Genomic DNA, 14,823 nt, shown 5'->3' on the forward strand with positions numbered 1-14,823 from the left:
ATAATCATAGGCCTGCATTGTAAAGCCTGGGAAAAGAGCCTGATGTCAAATTTTGAGTTTAGGGCCTGGCCATGTTCTGATGTTGTGTTAGGGTGACATGTACAGGCTAAAATACAGCACTTAATATCCAACATCTTGTTGACTTTGCTAAGACATAGCAAATATATATTCATATATATATATTCATAGCAGACAGCCATGACCCAGAAATTATGTGCTTGTCTAAGAGCTTTATTTATTTTATTTTATTTTATTTTATTTTATTTTATTTTATTTTATTTTATTTTATTTTATTTTATTTTATTTTATTTTATTTTATTTTATTTCTTTATAAAGGAGGAAAGATTTTGGAAACTCTACTATTTCAATAAAGATTTTCATGATTTTTGATTTCTTTAACAGTTTAAAGAACTCTGCATAAATCTGAGTTTTAATTTTCTTCAAACTCAGTTATGCTGATTTTATAAATACAAAACTCTTCCCACTTTGTGAACCTGTGTAGGAACTCATGCATCAGCTCATGTTAAAATTTAGCATTTATCTAAAAAAGTAACTCAGAGTTTCTGCAGACTGGAGATGAGTTCATGTATCACAGTGTGGTTACAGTTACTCTGTCTTTCTTTCCAAAAGAAAAAAGAAAGAAGTGAAAAAGGCTATCATATTGGTATATAGCATGTGCTTAAGACAAAGAAGCTTAATAGTTGTGGTTTTTTTTTTTTTTTTTCAGTATAAATGTATTACTTTTAAACATGTTTTAGAAGCTCCTTTATTTTATCATGATGATGATGATGATAAATCATTATTATGATTTTATTTTTTTAGATTGCACCGAGTATTATACTTCATGTGTTTATGACTCATCCTCAATGAGTATAATGCTTGTGGAATAAGCAGGCTCAACCATATGTTTCGTTTGCATATGCTAGTTTGGAGAACTCATTCCCTCTCTTTCTCATCTTCTTTCTCCCTACCAGATTTTCTTCTCTTCTCTCTCTCTCTCTCTCTCTTTTTTTTTTTTTTTCTTTTTGATTTAAAGAAGGAAATTTTAGCAAACTGCCAGAGCTGGTAAGATGGAAGGCAAGAGATGTGTCTGTGTAAATGTGAACCTTACAATACAATTCATCTTTTTTTTTGTCAACAAGTTATGTTCTTCCATGGCTTAATCTAGTAACAGTCACAGTGACCGTTTTTCTAGTCACAGTCTGAAAATATACCTCTGCTGTTTTGTTAACATGATTAATCATTGTGTTGTGAGAAAGTCCTACTTTTATAAAATAATTAATTCTGTTCGTGTTATTTTATTTTTTTTTCCCCTTAGGAACAAAACAGAGTATTCTTTTGTTTATTTTTGTTTTTGTCTGCCACATATATCAACATGTACAACATGAAGCTAATAAACTGTGGAGAGGAAGAATGATACAATATTCAAACTCTGAAAGAGTGGAGAGCAGAGGGAAAAAAAAAAACAAAACACAACAGGTGTTACTGATACGTAACATACAGATAGCCTAAACTGAAGATGGCTAATTTGCTAAAAGCTGTGTGCCATAGAGACACTGTGTTTTACAGTGCCTCAGATATCACACAATCTCTTTCAGCTGGCAGTCTTACAGGGGTAACAGCTTCAAAAGAATGCCTGCTCTTGACTCTTTTTCTTAGTTTTGGCACAAAAGTAGCTTCTGTCAGCAGTCAACATGCCTGGTATTTTCCTCCCACCATCATTATTTCTTGGAAATTCACATTCCTTGCACCAACACACAGAAACCCACATTCTCCAGCTGTGTTTGAATTCCCTTTTATTAAGCTTGTGTCAGACCCTGACAGTTATGGTCCATGACCCACACCTGGGCTGAGAACGATAATCCTTAGAAGACTCAAAGCTCAGTGAGTATTCATGTGACCAGTTACACATAACTATGCTGCTTCTTCCTTCTTTGGAAGGAAGTTAAGGTACCTAGATGTGTCCAGGGACTTTGGTGGTAGAGAGTTATGACACCACCATTTGAGGGTTTATAAAAATTAAGGAAAGTGGAGGATGTATTTCTAAATCAGACTGTAATAAACTCATGAGTGGAGAGAAGGTAGATGCTTCCATACTTTTGCTATGCAAGTTAATGCCTACAGAACCAGAAATGTTGTAATTATAATATGTTATTCATAAATTCTTCATACATAAATAGTTCAATTTACTTCAATAGTTAATCATATGCAGCAGAGCAAAGACACTTTTGCTATGGATAGTCAACTAAGTAGTCCTGGTGATAGAGCAGAAAAGCGCTAATTTTTGATATAATTTGCCTCATGCAATAGCAGCTGTTTGAAAAATACTAGTTCATGAATTTAATACATCTACAATGTCTATCTGAACAAAAATATTGCATTATACATAAATGATCTGATAATTAACTAAAGTTGAAATTCTTCCTGAGGAAAGGGTACTTGATTTGTGTGAAATTTATCCTATAAGTATAAATGTCCTATATAAGAGCACTTAAAACAAACAAACACACACAAAAACAAAACAAAACAAAACAAAAAACACTAAATGGAAGCAACCTGAGAAGCTACATATATTTGTATTTTAGAGATTCTGAAACAATTCTTGTCCTCTGAATGACAGTTGTCTCTATCCAGATAAAATTCAATTTAGATATAAAATCTAATCCAAAATTCCATTCCAAGTTTGAGTTGAACCTATATTTAACCTTTTAATTTATCATGACTTAAACTTCTTATTGACACTTAATAGGGATTATTTTCACTTCCAAGCTACAAGCAGTGCTGAAAAAAGATAAATATAAATTTATCTGGAAAGGTAGTTTTCAGAAGTATTTTGATTCAATCACAAGAAATAAATGAAGTCAGGTCTTACAAGTATTTTGATTAATGAGTTCAAGAGGTTCAGATAAAACTGATATGTATCCTACTGAATGAATCTTTTCACTATTATTCATATTTAATACTTGTATTTGGATGGAATCCAGAGTCTTTGAACTCCATGGTGCTAATGAATGTAGAGATCAGACCTTATCCATTAATTCTCCAGTATTCTTCTATTATTGCATTGCAGCATTTCACTTTTAAAATGGTTCTGACTAATTTGAGTTTCTTTGTTTAAAATCCTAGTAGCAATAAGAGTTTGATCATTGTTAGCTAAGGTTAATGTTATGTTTCTGGCATAGGACTTATTATCCTTCACAAGGCTAGCTCAAACTAATGACTGTAGTGTCAAGCTCCATTTTTTTGCCAGCAAGGACATAGTTATAGAAGATCTTCCCCTTATTCATGCTCCATTGTCAGCAAAGAGAAATTAAAATGGACTACCTCATAAGTGTGAAAAAAAAAAAGCACCTGCTTCGTAGTATATTCAAACTGTAATGGAAATATTCATGAAATGTTTGTAGTTCTTGTCATGGAAAGATAATAATTAGAGCTGGAAAGGGATAACCTATAATTATTTTTAAAGAATACTGTTTATATTTTGTTTTTCAGGTTTTTCTCCGTGTTACAGAGATTTTTATTTTCAGTTGTGTTCCTTAATTTTGTTTCAGAATTAAAATAAATAAATAAATGACTCTTTCTTGGATAGAATGATTATAATACATTGTTTTCTATTTCAATTAAACATGTAAATAATGAGTAATGTAAATAGCTGAAAATGCAGTCAAGTTTGACATATTGTGCAATATCTATTCTGACAGTAGAGCACTGTGACTAGTTACTCATTTGTTTTTTCAGCTGATGGGAATGTGTGCTTAGTAGTGTTAGAAGCATATTTAACACTTTATAATAAAAGTTGAGAGATGACAAAATGGAAGAGACATTTAAAAAGATGTTTGAGCTGTGAAAGTACAAACAGTGTCCAATGAAAATGCATGAGATCCTACAGTACTGTGTTTGAAACAGCTTTGTGACTGGAGGCTAACTTCTAATATGTAGTGCATATTACAACAAGAATTGGTCCTGCTTGATGTCATTATAAGTACCATAAGAAATGTGGTAAATTTAAATTGGTAAATGATAAATAAGCTTAAAGAAAATGTCATTATTTTTATAGGCATCTGTGGGTCTTATAATTAAAGGGAAAAAAATCTCTTCAAACATCAATGTCTGTTCAAGCTTTAACCAGTAAATATTTGCAGAACTCTGAGGAGCTTTGCTTTAAAAAAAAAAGAGTCTAAAAATAATCCTCAGAAGACTCTGATGTGTTATGAGGCAGGATCTCCCTGAGGTTTCAGAATATCTGTAAGAATTTACACCTTTATTGAGAACAGAAGAAAGTATAATTTCAGCCTTCAAGTTGTGCACAGATTAACTCTTAATTACAGAATTCAACATAGCTAGAGGCTAAGGAAAGTTCAACTTGATCTTTTGTGGCATCAAACAAAATGGGATCATGTTCCTAACACCTAGTAGCAGCAGCAGCTTTCAGTTAGTGTGAAAACAGAAATAAAGAAGCAAATCAAGGCTTAACACTACATTTGCATGCAGTTAACCATTTGTTTTTACCACACTATAGATACCTCATAGTCTTTGAACTGTCTTTGTCATTCTTGTAAAAGTAAAAGGGAATTAAAGATATTTTATTTCCTGTGTTTAATACAGGAGAGATGATAAAATTTTCCCACTGCCCTAGATTCTTCAGTTTATTCCCTCCATCACCGTTTCCCTAGGCTGAAGGTTTGCTGTTAGGGGAAAAGAAATACAGAGCTTAAAATGCCTTACCCTGTCCCTTTGACTTAACTGCTTTGAGAGTTATACCCTCTTAGCATGTTAATTGAATGATAGAGAATGTGCAAACAGTTATTATTATTATATTTTTTAGATGCTTCCTACCTCCTTCCTTTTAAGAAAATCATGGTGGCCTGCTTCATTATTAAAAAAAAAAAAAAAGACAAAAACAAAAAACATTGGCTTTCATAGACATTCTTCATTATGTTGTATATAACATATTTGGGTTTGCATCCTTTGATTATAAGGTAGTAGTATTTCTCTGAAGGGAAGAACTTTGCAGTTGCAATTACAGATAATAGGGTTGTTTTCTAAACCCCTGTGTGGTGTGAACATCAAAGTACTTCGGATTATAATAATCCAAACAAATAACCTTCTGTAAACTCATAAGAAAGAAGAAGCTGGATGTTTTCATTAAGAGAAGGCAATTCATTTAACAGTCAGTTGTTGCATGTTTCTGTGTGGCGAAAAGCCTGTTAATTTGCATAAGAACATAACTACCAAAGAAATATAATGATTGAACTAGGATCTCATTAGCAAAACCTCTTTAGCTACCTGAAGGACCTACCTTTGCTGGCAGTAGATCGAGTTTCAAGTACCTTCTTACCTTTTAAAACACAATTATCCTCAGGCATTTCTTTCGGTTAAGGCAGAGGGAAGGGAAGGGAACACTGTAGTGTTCCGCTGTTCTTGGCAACAGATCTTGTAATTTAATTAAAAGATTCTCCAAAATAGGCATTTGAAGGATTTCAAATAGGCATTTGAAGGATTTCTCTTTTTTGACGTTTATTGAATATGTATCCTTTAAATAACTACCTGTAAAACACACGTATTTTTCACTGTGGCAAGGTAAGATTATGTAATTTTCTGGGAAAACAGCAACAAATTCCAACCAAAATGTTCTAATTTGGATGAAGAGGTAGATGATTGTGTAAGTTTTTCAGTCACTAACATGGCAAAAATGTCTGTATAGGGGGAAAAAAAATGTTTGCTAAGTTATTTAAGTGGGTGAAGAGGAAATGATTTTTCCACAGTGATGCTGCTGAGAGACACAGGACCTTAATTCTCATAACGTATAAAATAAAAAATATGAATATCTTGAAGTAAATTGTTTCAGTTCTACTGGAGCCAGATGTACACCCACAGGTGTCAAATGACGATAGGGTTCACAACCCAGTACACGTAGTCTATAGGTGTTTTACAAATGTACAGTTGCTACAAGTCAGATACTTCAGAGGATAAACAAAGTGACACTTTGCCCCTGGAGTCCTGAGTTTAGCTGACACCGGTCAGGTTACAGGCAGTGGGACTTTATTAAGCTCAGCTTGTCTGCTAATGGAAGTTTTGGTTTACAAGAGTCTTTCATTTCTGACTTCTGTCTCCTGTCTCAGGCAAGAGTTTTATAGGGGCTTGGAAGACAAGCTGAAAATATGACAGGGATAGATTTTTGGGCAAAGGTGTTCTGCCAGATTAATAAATACTTCCAGGATCATTGACTACAGCACAATTGTGAGGCCATAAACAAGGATTTACCTGACTGAGCATGAGCAGGTGGGGAAAAGGAGGGGCCTTACTTTGAGTGTGGTGTGTTAATGATAAGACTGTATAGCTTTCTAAAAAGTCTCTACTTAGCAAAGTGAATTTTCTCCTACATCAAGCTAAATTTCTTCTGAAACCTTTACATGAGTTTAAGGTTGAGGTCCCTCATCCTTTTTTGTCTGCTGCTGGTCATCTTGAAGATATTACCCTCCTCTTCATTGCCTTTCACCATTTCCTCATATTATGCAACTTCCCAGTAAGCTCAGATAATTCTGTTCATGTCACTGGCTCATGCCTCAGTGCAGTCAAGATAACCTGAATTATGAAAAGCAAAATAATAATAATAATAAAAAAATACCAACAACAAAACTGCATTTCAAAACATGAGAACACACGTTGCTTTTACAGAATGAGTAAGAGAAGTGAGCTGTGTTATGGAAATTATGTAACTAGAGAACAAAATACAGGTGTTGTCACAGGGTGAACTAGCACCATACTGCATCATCTGTTCTGCAGTAACTCTACATGTTCAAGTTTTTCTCAATCATACAATTTCACTGAGGGGCAAAGTGCAGGAAGACAGACAGAAAGATAGGTACAAACTCAATATACTGTGTGGTCACACCCTTGCTTACCCTGTGGTAACTTTTTCCTTTGCTACCGATAATTTTCTAGGCCAGTATTGTTAATTTGTTATCAAACACATACAAATAAACCTTTCATTAAGCAAGATATCTTGTGGCAGATAGTGACTGTGAGTAGATAATGAAGATGAAGAACCTGTGAAGATGTCTGTCGGGCAAGGGAGTCTCTGTACGTCAAACAATAATGTTTGTTTCAATGAAAATGTAATTACAAACTAGAGCCTTTACTACAAACTAACTACAAAATTACTAGGAGTAAAGAAAGATCTCTCTGCCATGCTTTGTTATGATCACCAGTGTCCATTTCAGTTCTGTATAAATATTCTCTTTCAGACTATTTGCCCACAAGTTAGAATTATTGGGGTGCAGTTTTGGAGCTTTTTTTTTTTTTTCTTTTTTTTTTTTTTCTTTTTTTTTTTTTTCACACCACATTCAGCCTTCTGTTCCCAAAACACACATAAGTCTTCCCTTTGACCTCAGTTATATGAAACTCTTGGATATTTCATTCTTTATCTACAGAATAATGATGCAGAAGTCATTAAGCAGATAGTGCTTCAGAGCATTGTACTGAAGTAGAATATACTTGGAAGATACCAAAGTGAAACTGGGTATTTCAGTGTCAGCTCAGCTGCATCTGTTGTTACCCATTCATCAGTGGAATTTTAATCTTCTGTAAAATTATAAATGAGTCCTGTGAAGATAAAGAGTTATTTTTAGAAGTTTATCACTTCTGAAAGAAATATCAGTACATAATAGGTCAAAAACATTGTAACAGAGACTAGACATAAAATGGAACTTTGGTCAAAGACCAAAATAATGTTTGAAAGCAAAATATTACTATTATTTAGAGGCACTTGCATTAAATATGGTGAAAATGAACTGTTTATAGAAGATGCTGGATTCACTCCAAGCAGACTTTGGCTGCAGCAGTTCAGTCTCTGTTTTTCAGAGATGAGGAATTTCTTTTCTAGCAGTCATAAATAAAAGGGACCCATAATGAAAAATGTAGTCCAAGGCAGGGGCTCTGATGGCTGCTACCCAGATTACTGAGTGGTTTAATGGCTGAGGATGAGGTCTGGGAGGAGAGGTTATGTTTTGCCAGCAGATGGGCATGCAGAATTAAACAATGCAACTGTCTGTATGCACTGGTCAGCATCCTCCTACATGTCATTTGTGCATTCCAGCATCGCACTACAGCAACACACCAGGCTGGGAGGGAGAATGTGGGACAGCTATCTGTCTCTTCTGGAAAACCAGGCATATGTGTGCTCTGAGTAGTGGGGGAAGGCATATTTAAAAAATGCCTTTACTGTCCATACACAACTTTCAATATTCTTCCAATACGTCACTCCAGTTCTTCAGTACAACCCACACTTCAGGGGAAGGTGGAGTTAATATTCTGCCAGTTTAGCTCTTTGATCCAGCTCACCACGAGCTCAGATAAATGCCAGAGCCTATTCAAGATCAAGAAGTGAATGGGCTGAGAAAGGGAGGCTTCCCTCCCTTTAGCAGCATCTGGCAAGAACTAGCGCAGCTGTATTGCTCATCCTCACCTTCAGATTCCCCACTGAGCACTGAACCCCTCTTCTGATCACACTAGTGCATCTTTAGGGATTTCATGACTTGACTCCAGATATTACCCTCAACTAAATCAGAGAGCAACACCTGTTCCTCTTTACAGGTTTTACAGCTGACTTTAAAATCCATGTAAACTTTTAATGTTCCAAGTTGCTCTTTCATTTTCAGTATGTTGCCTGTCATTCCCCCCCATTCTTCCCCTCTGATTTCAAGCCTCATATAATCTAAAAGACTTCAATAAGTTCATTTAGCAAGTCAATATCTTGCCATTACTCTTAATTTACTTGAAATTTCTTCCTGTTCCTCCTTGTAAGTCTAGAAAGAAAGAGAAAAAAAAATAGTTTTAACATGTGGCCTTAAATACTTCCCAGCTGAAAAAATACAGTTAACCAGCATGAGGCTAATGGGCTGATGTACAAACTGATGATCCACACCAGTTCCCCTGCAGCCAAATAACATCCTCTGGCCTGTATACACAGCAGCCGATTTCACCCTGAATGCTCTAGTTTCTCTTTTCCCTGCATTTCCGATCTCTCAGTACAGAGCTCTAATGTTAGTTCTGACTCTCTCAGCCCATTAACTGAATGATGCAGCATCAGGCTCCCTGGCTTGTGGGATCCTGCTTTTTTATTTCTCTGCAGCAACTCATTATTTACCTTGCCCTTTCCTTAATGACGTGCTTGTCTGTGAACATCATTCAAAACACAATATAATGATATAAACTACTTCTGTAGGTTAAGTAGTTTGTACTTTTGTTGTTGTTGCTACTTTTATCTAAATAACCATTTTAATCAAAATGTGTTTGAAATTATATCTTTTGAAAGATCTTTAACTCAGAAAGTCTGCTTAAAAATGACAGCTAATAGCTCGTATTATCTGTACACCACCATTAATATGATATTGGCTGTGTCTTCTATTGGTATTGTTTTCATCTTATGTTTTCGGTTTGTTTTTCTGCTTCACATTCATATTCAAAATGTCCATATTTTTCCATTAAATGTAAGAAAGAGAAGAAAAGCAAGTGCGTGTTTTTAAAGTACAAATGGTCCAACTCTACTCTCATATTAAAACTAACTAACATCAATATCATTTAACCAACATAAAAGTAGGAGGAAAAGATAATTCCTCGGTGAATGTAAAGGTTTAAGTCAATACAGGATTGTAAGATAATAACCAATACAGGATAGTCTTTCCATATATATTTTTATAGCTATGTGGAGTACAAAACCCCCTTGGATATGTAAGGCAGTTCAAAAAGTCTGTGAAAAGTAACTCAGAGAAGCAAACATATTTCAGTAGCCTAAATTCATAGGGATCTACACACCTAAAAGGGTTGAAAATCATCATGAAGTGTTAGCAGTACTATTTTCCACTTCTACCTATCAACAACAGAAAGCTTCCAGCTTCCCCCTTAGCTGAACTGCTCAATTTCAAGTCAGAGCTATGTACTGAATCTTAATCAACTTGAGAAGTAGAATACTTAAGAGGAAATCATTTTAACCTAGAGCTGAATCTCCTAGGGTTTTTTCAAGGCTTCTCCTTTTGCGGTGATGCCCTAACTGTCAGAGTTTAAATGCTCTAGAGGCTCAATATCTGTGATATTTATTAACCAAGTTGTTATGATCAGAACTTTGTCACTCAAACTTGCTTAGTATCAGCTGACATATGGTATCATGTTTGAAATACCGGTCAGTAAATCGCTGATAATGTCAGTATAATTGCCAAAAACTAACACAGGATATAATTCTTTTCCCATTGAAGTTGATGGCAAAAGTTCTACTGATGGCAGTGGTGTAGGGTAGAATTTACTAACCAGAAAAGTATTTTATTTTTCCTAATTGCACAGAAAGGTTTAATAATCTAAAAAAATCAGCCCTTGAAAAAATGCTTACATTTACAAATGGTGGCATGTTAACAATTTCACAAATTCTTCTTTTTTATTTTATTTATTTTATTATTTTTTTGTTAGATAGTGCTCCTATGACTATTTCAATATGTTTTATTTGTGAGTCAGATGCTAATATATTCATAAGTAGATGAATATATAAATGTAAGAGATCTGCATATATCTCTGTTCCATCTGTTATTTCTTTTTGCCCTAAATTTAAATACTCTGTGTTCAGTGCTAACATTGGTATTAACATTTCATCAGTTTTGCCATATATTAATTAGGTGGTATCCATGGAATAGTTTTATTCTGCCTTTTGGGATTTAATTTTTAACTGGTCATTTTCTCATCTAAAAATGCTAGATTACCAAAGAGAAAACTGTCTGGTAAAAATACTTCCCACCTTCCTCTCCAGAATTTCAATGACAAGGATTTCCTATATTCTGGGCTGATTGTTTGTTGGAATGACACTGCTACCATCAAGAAGTGAGAGATTCGGAGTCATATCTCTGCTCTCTACAAGAGACTTAAATCTGGTCCTCCCACATCCAGGAAAAGCATCCTTAAGTCGTGGGCTGCAGATTCAGGCTCTCTCTCTGTCCTAACATGTGATGAGTCTGTTTGTTCAGTGATCAGCTATTTTTGCAAGTCTGTCTGATATGTGGTTGCCTAGAAGGCCCTATATCATTCCACTGCTGGGCAAATTTGAAATCCCAAGAGTTCAGTGAAACAAGAACAATCACTTTAATTATAATGTATTTGCAGCCTCTGTAAACAGGGGTTAACTGTGAGTTGAAGATTTTGCAGGTATGCTTCAGAACTACCATTTTCATTACTGCTCACCATATTTGGATTTCTTAATAAGGTTTGGATTTCTTATTATGCAGCATTTAAATTTGAATTTTACAAACTGATTTATCTGAAATATTTTTGTATATGAGAGCTAGTTTAAAAATTTCAGATATTTTCATGCACCTTCATAAAATTAATGCTTGCCTACTACACTCAGTCCAGAATAAGTACCAACATTTTTGACAAGTATGAAAACAAATTTCCTCTGAAAAAGATTTTATAAGCTGAGTAGACAGTGCACAGATAAAGTATAGAGAAAGTGGAGGGGTAACCTGCAAAATAATGGTATGGTTTGATTGCATCAAATATCTTGTCTTGTTTTGTCCATTCCATGGTTTCTTTTGCAGATTGATTATTTATCTATCTATTTATCTATTTATTTACTTATTTATTTCAACTTTTCTTACTTTTCTTACTCTGATACAGTAAATATATATATATATTTATATTTTAAGACAAATGGCTGCATTAGGACGGAATTCTGTCAGCAAAAGTATTGTCAGTTAAAAAGCAAGAATTTATCCTTTACACTGTCATTTCAGTCAAAGGTTAGTGCAAACAGCTCTGCAGATAAGCTATAGATATCCTTTGGAGTTTTATTTTTCATTTTCTCTGAAGGCTATCCAGATAACATGTATATGGAGTTGTTTGTAGCAGGGTTATTACTACATTTCCCTGCTACTTTTGAACTTCCATGTGGTATTTGACACTTTTGACCATCAGCTATAACTGTACTCTTCTTCTTACCTTGTAAAATTTTTTTGCTTTGATCTCCTGTGTCTTTGGTGTCACCTGTTGTCCCTCAGGGACATCTTCTGGGATCTGTAGTATTACTTTGTTTTATGTATCTTGGTTGGAATTACTTGTGTTCGCAGTACAAACTGTCAGACAAATAGCTCTTGTCTGTATTTATCACTCCTTGAAGACCTTGTAATGCATCTACCAGTGCTGTATGATTGTTTTTCCATTGTCAGGATGGTGCTAATTTTCTTAAGTGTAATGCTGAAAGGATGGTATGTAAGTTGAATAATTTCAGCTGGAAGTGGAGCCTCTTAGGGGTCTTTTATCTTCCTTGGGTTTTAACTTTTCCTCTTTCCAGACTTTGCAGTCTCATTTTCATGAGAGTGTCTCAGCTTTGGCAAAGATTCAAGGCCATTTTGAACAGCTGATGTTATCTAAAGGAAAAGGACACCTGGCTTAAATTTCCAGCCGAGTGTTCATTCCTCTAAAGCAGTGATAGAGAATGGGTATTTCCTACTCTGAATCATTCTCTTCTGAATCCTCAGACTCTTTTCCTTGTGATCCCAAGTTCAGGATCCTAAGATCTGTAACATCTAGATAGTGTCCACAGGATCCTGACCCTTAATGGTAAACAACCATCAGAAAAAAAAATTAGTAATCATTAAAACTCAGAGAAAGGCATATTTTGGAGAAGAAGGGGAAGGAAGTGTCTGTAATCCTCAACCCTTTCTTTAGCTAAATACTAGCTCAAACAAAAATTTTTGAAAGTATTATGAAGGTCTCCACATCATCTGCTCAAACACCCACAGGATGAACAGAACTCCTCTTTTCTTCAGGTAGTGACTGGGTAGATAGTCTAGATCTAGCTTTACTCACAGGCAGTGGCTGAAATGGGCAGCTGTGCTGTGCTTGAGGCAATTCCTTGAGGTCTGAAGGGTGGAGGGAGGCTAGCTCACTCCTGGTGTAAATGGAGCACCATACCATAGCAGGTTTACCATCTTGTTTGAGGAACATCTTCATACCCATGGTGACTATGTACACTGTCCCTGGCATCTCTCCACATGAACTCTACATTTCTTCAATATGGACTTTTACTCTGAAAACCAGTGGCTCCGATATTACTTGGATCAACAGATTTTTGCTAGTTGTGAACACTTCACAAAAACTGATCCGTAGTCTTTTAAGCAAACTTTTAATTGTCAGTGCTGCGCATTTATTATTTAACAAGGTTCTACAGATTAACTAAATGTTCCACAAGAGAATTTGGGTCACTGCAGAGCAGTGCTGTAAGAGGAAAGTGGGTGGAAGAGTGTGTGTAGCTGTCCATGCCTTACAAAAATAAATATACCTAATAAATCACATAGTGCCTCATATTACATTTCCATGATTTTTTTTTTTAAATTGTTTGTTTTGTTTTGTTTTGTCTTGTTTGTTTGGAAAAGAGATGGTATTCTTTGCACTGTGTTTTGAAATGTGGTTCTGGTTCATGCCAAAGCCTTCTAGTTTAGGTATTACTGAAAATAATATATATATTTTTTCTGCCTGTTTCCATGGCTTCTGAGAATAACTAAATTCACAGAAAATAAGTGGTCAATTTGAGATCACTTTCATATTGTAATGCTTGGAAATCTTTATGTTAAGCACTTTCAGAGTATGTTTGTGCATGTATGTGTGTAGAACATAACACAACAATAGAATAATGGTGTTTAAGATACAGGGCTCCAAAGTTTAGTTTTAAAAAAGTGCTGTCTTAAATCCTTTTTTTTTTTTTTTTTTTTTTAAACTTAGATTTTAGGAGGCAAAGAAAAATATTATAAATGGAAAGCTGCAAATGACTGATTACCAGCCAGATGGAGTGGGAAGAAAAGAGTTGAAGGCCATAGGACACAGACTGTGTTCTGAGCCAAAAGCATTACAGATGATAAAACAAAAGGTAGGCAGAAATCAGGCCCAGACAGTCAAAGGAAATATATACAAAATGAGATGGCAGAAGGATACAGCCACTGAAATAAGGTTTTAATCCAGTTCCAAGGGAGGAAATTTTCCAGCTTCTGTGTCTTCAGTCTGTGAAAAGACTTGAAGGAACAGAAGGCAGGATGACATAAAACAATTACAACTGCTCTAGACCGTCTTCTTTTTTTTTTTTACATTTCATATTTTACCCCAGTCAATCCTGCCTAAGATACAGTTAACTAAAGCTTAATATCAGGAAGAGGGTAAGGGGGATAGAACGGAAGTTGAATTGAGAAGCTATAAAGTATGTGCTGCAATCCTCAAAGTGTAAACATAAGCTGCAATGTGAGGTGAGGTCATCTTGAAAATAAATAATTAAATAAAAAACTAGCACAAGATGACCATGATAGAGGCATAGGGAGATGCTTAGATGCTTTGACAAAGGGCTGGTAACAGCTTCCTGTGGTTTCAAATTTACTGAGCATCCCAAGAAAGAAAAATCAGCATGCATTGAGTCTTAAAAATTTATCTCTCCACCTCTTATAGAATCATGATTATTTATTTATTTATTTATTATTATTATTAATTAATTAATTTATTTATTTTCTGGACCGTTTCGTTCTGGAGTTATTCCTAGTCTATGCTGCCCTCTACTGCTCTCTCTCATAGCCACAGTGATACGCTTGTATTTGGTAATGCAAATGTACGGTATTGTTTTTGTGTAGTATAATTTAAAATAGGAAGCATATAGACATATGAACTGCTTATGATAATGATTAATATTAACGTGTTATGCAACTCAGAAGATTTTCAGAATGGTTGTTGGACTATTAACATGCCCCTTCCATAACAGATTTTTATAGGTAGTGGAAATTGTTTATGCTAAAAGAAAGAAAT

This window comes from Aythya marila (assembly GCF_965140915.1).
Source record: "Aythya marila genome assembly, chromosome: 1".
Classification (NCBI taxonomy): domain Eukaryota; kingdom Metazoa; phylum Chordata; class Aves; order Anseriformes; family Anatidae; genus Aythya; species Aythya marila.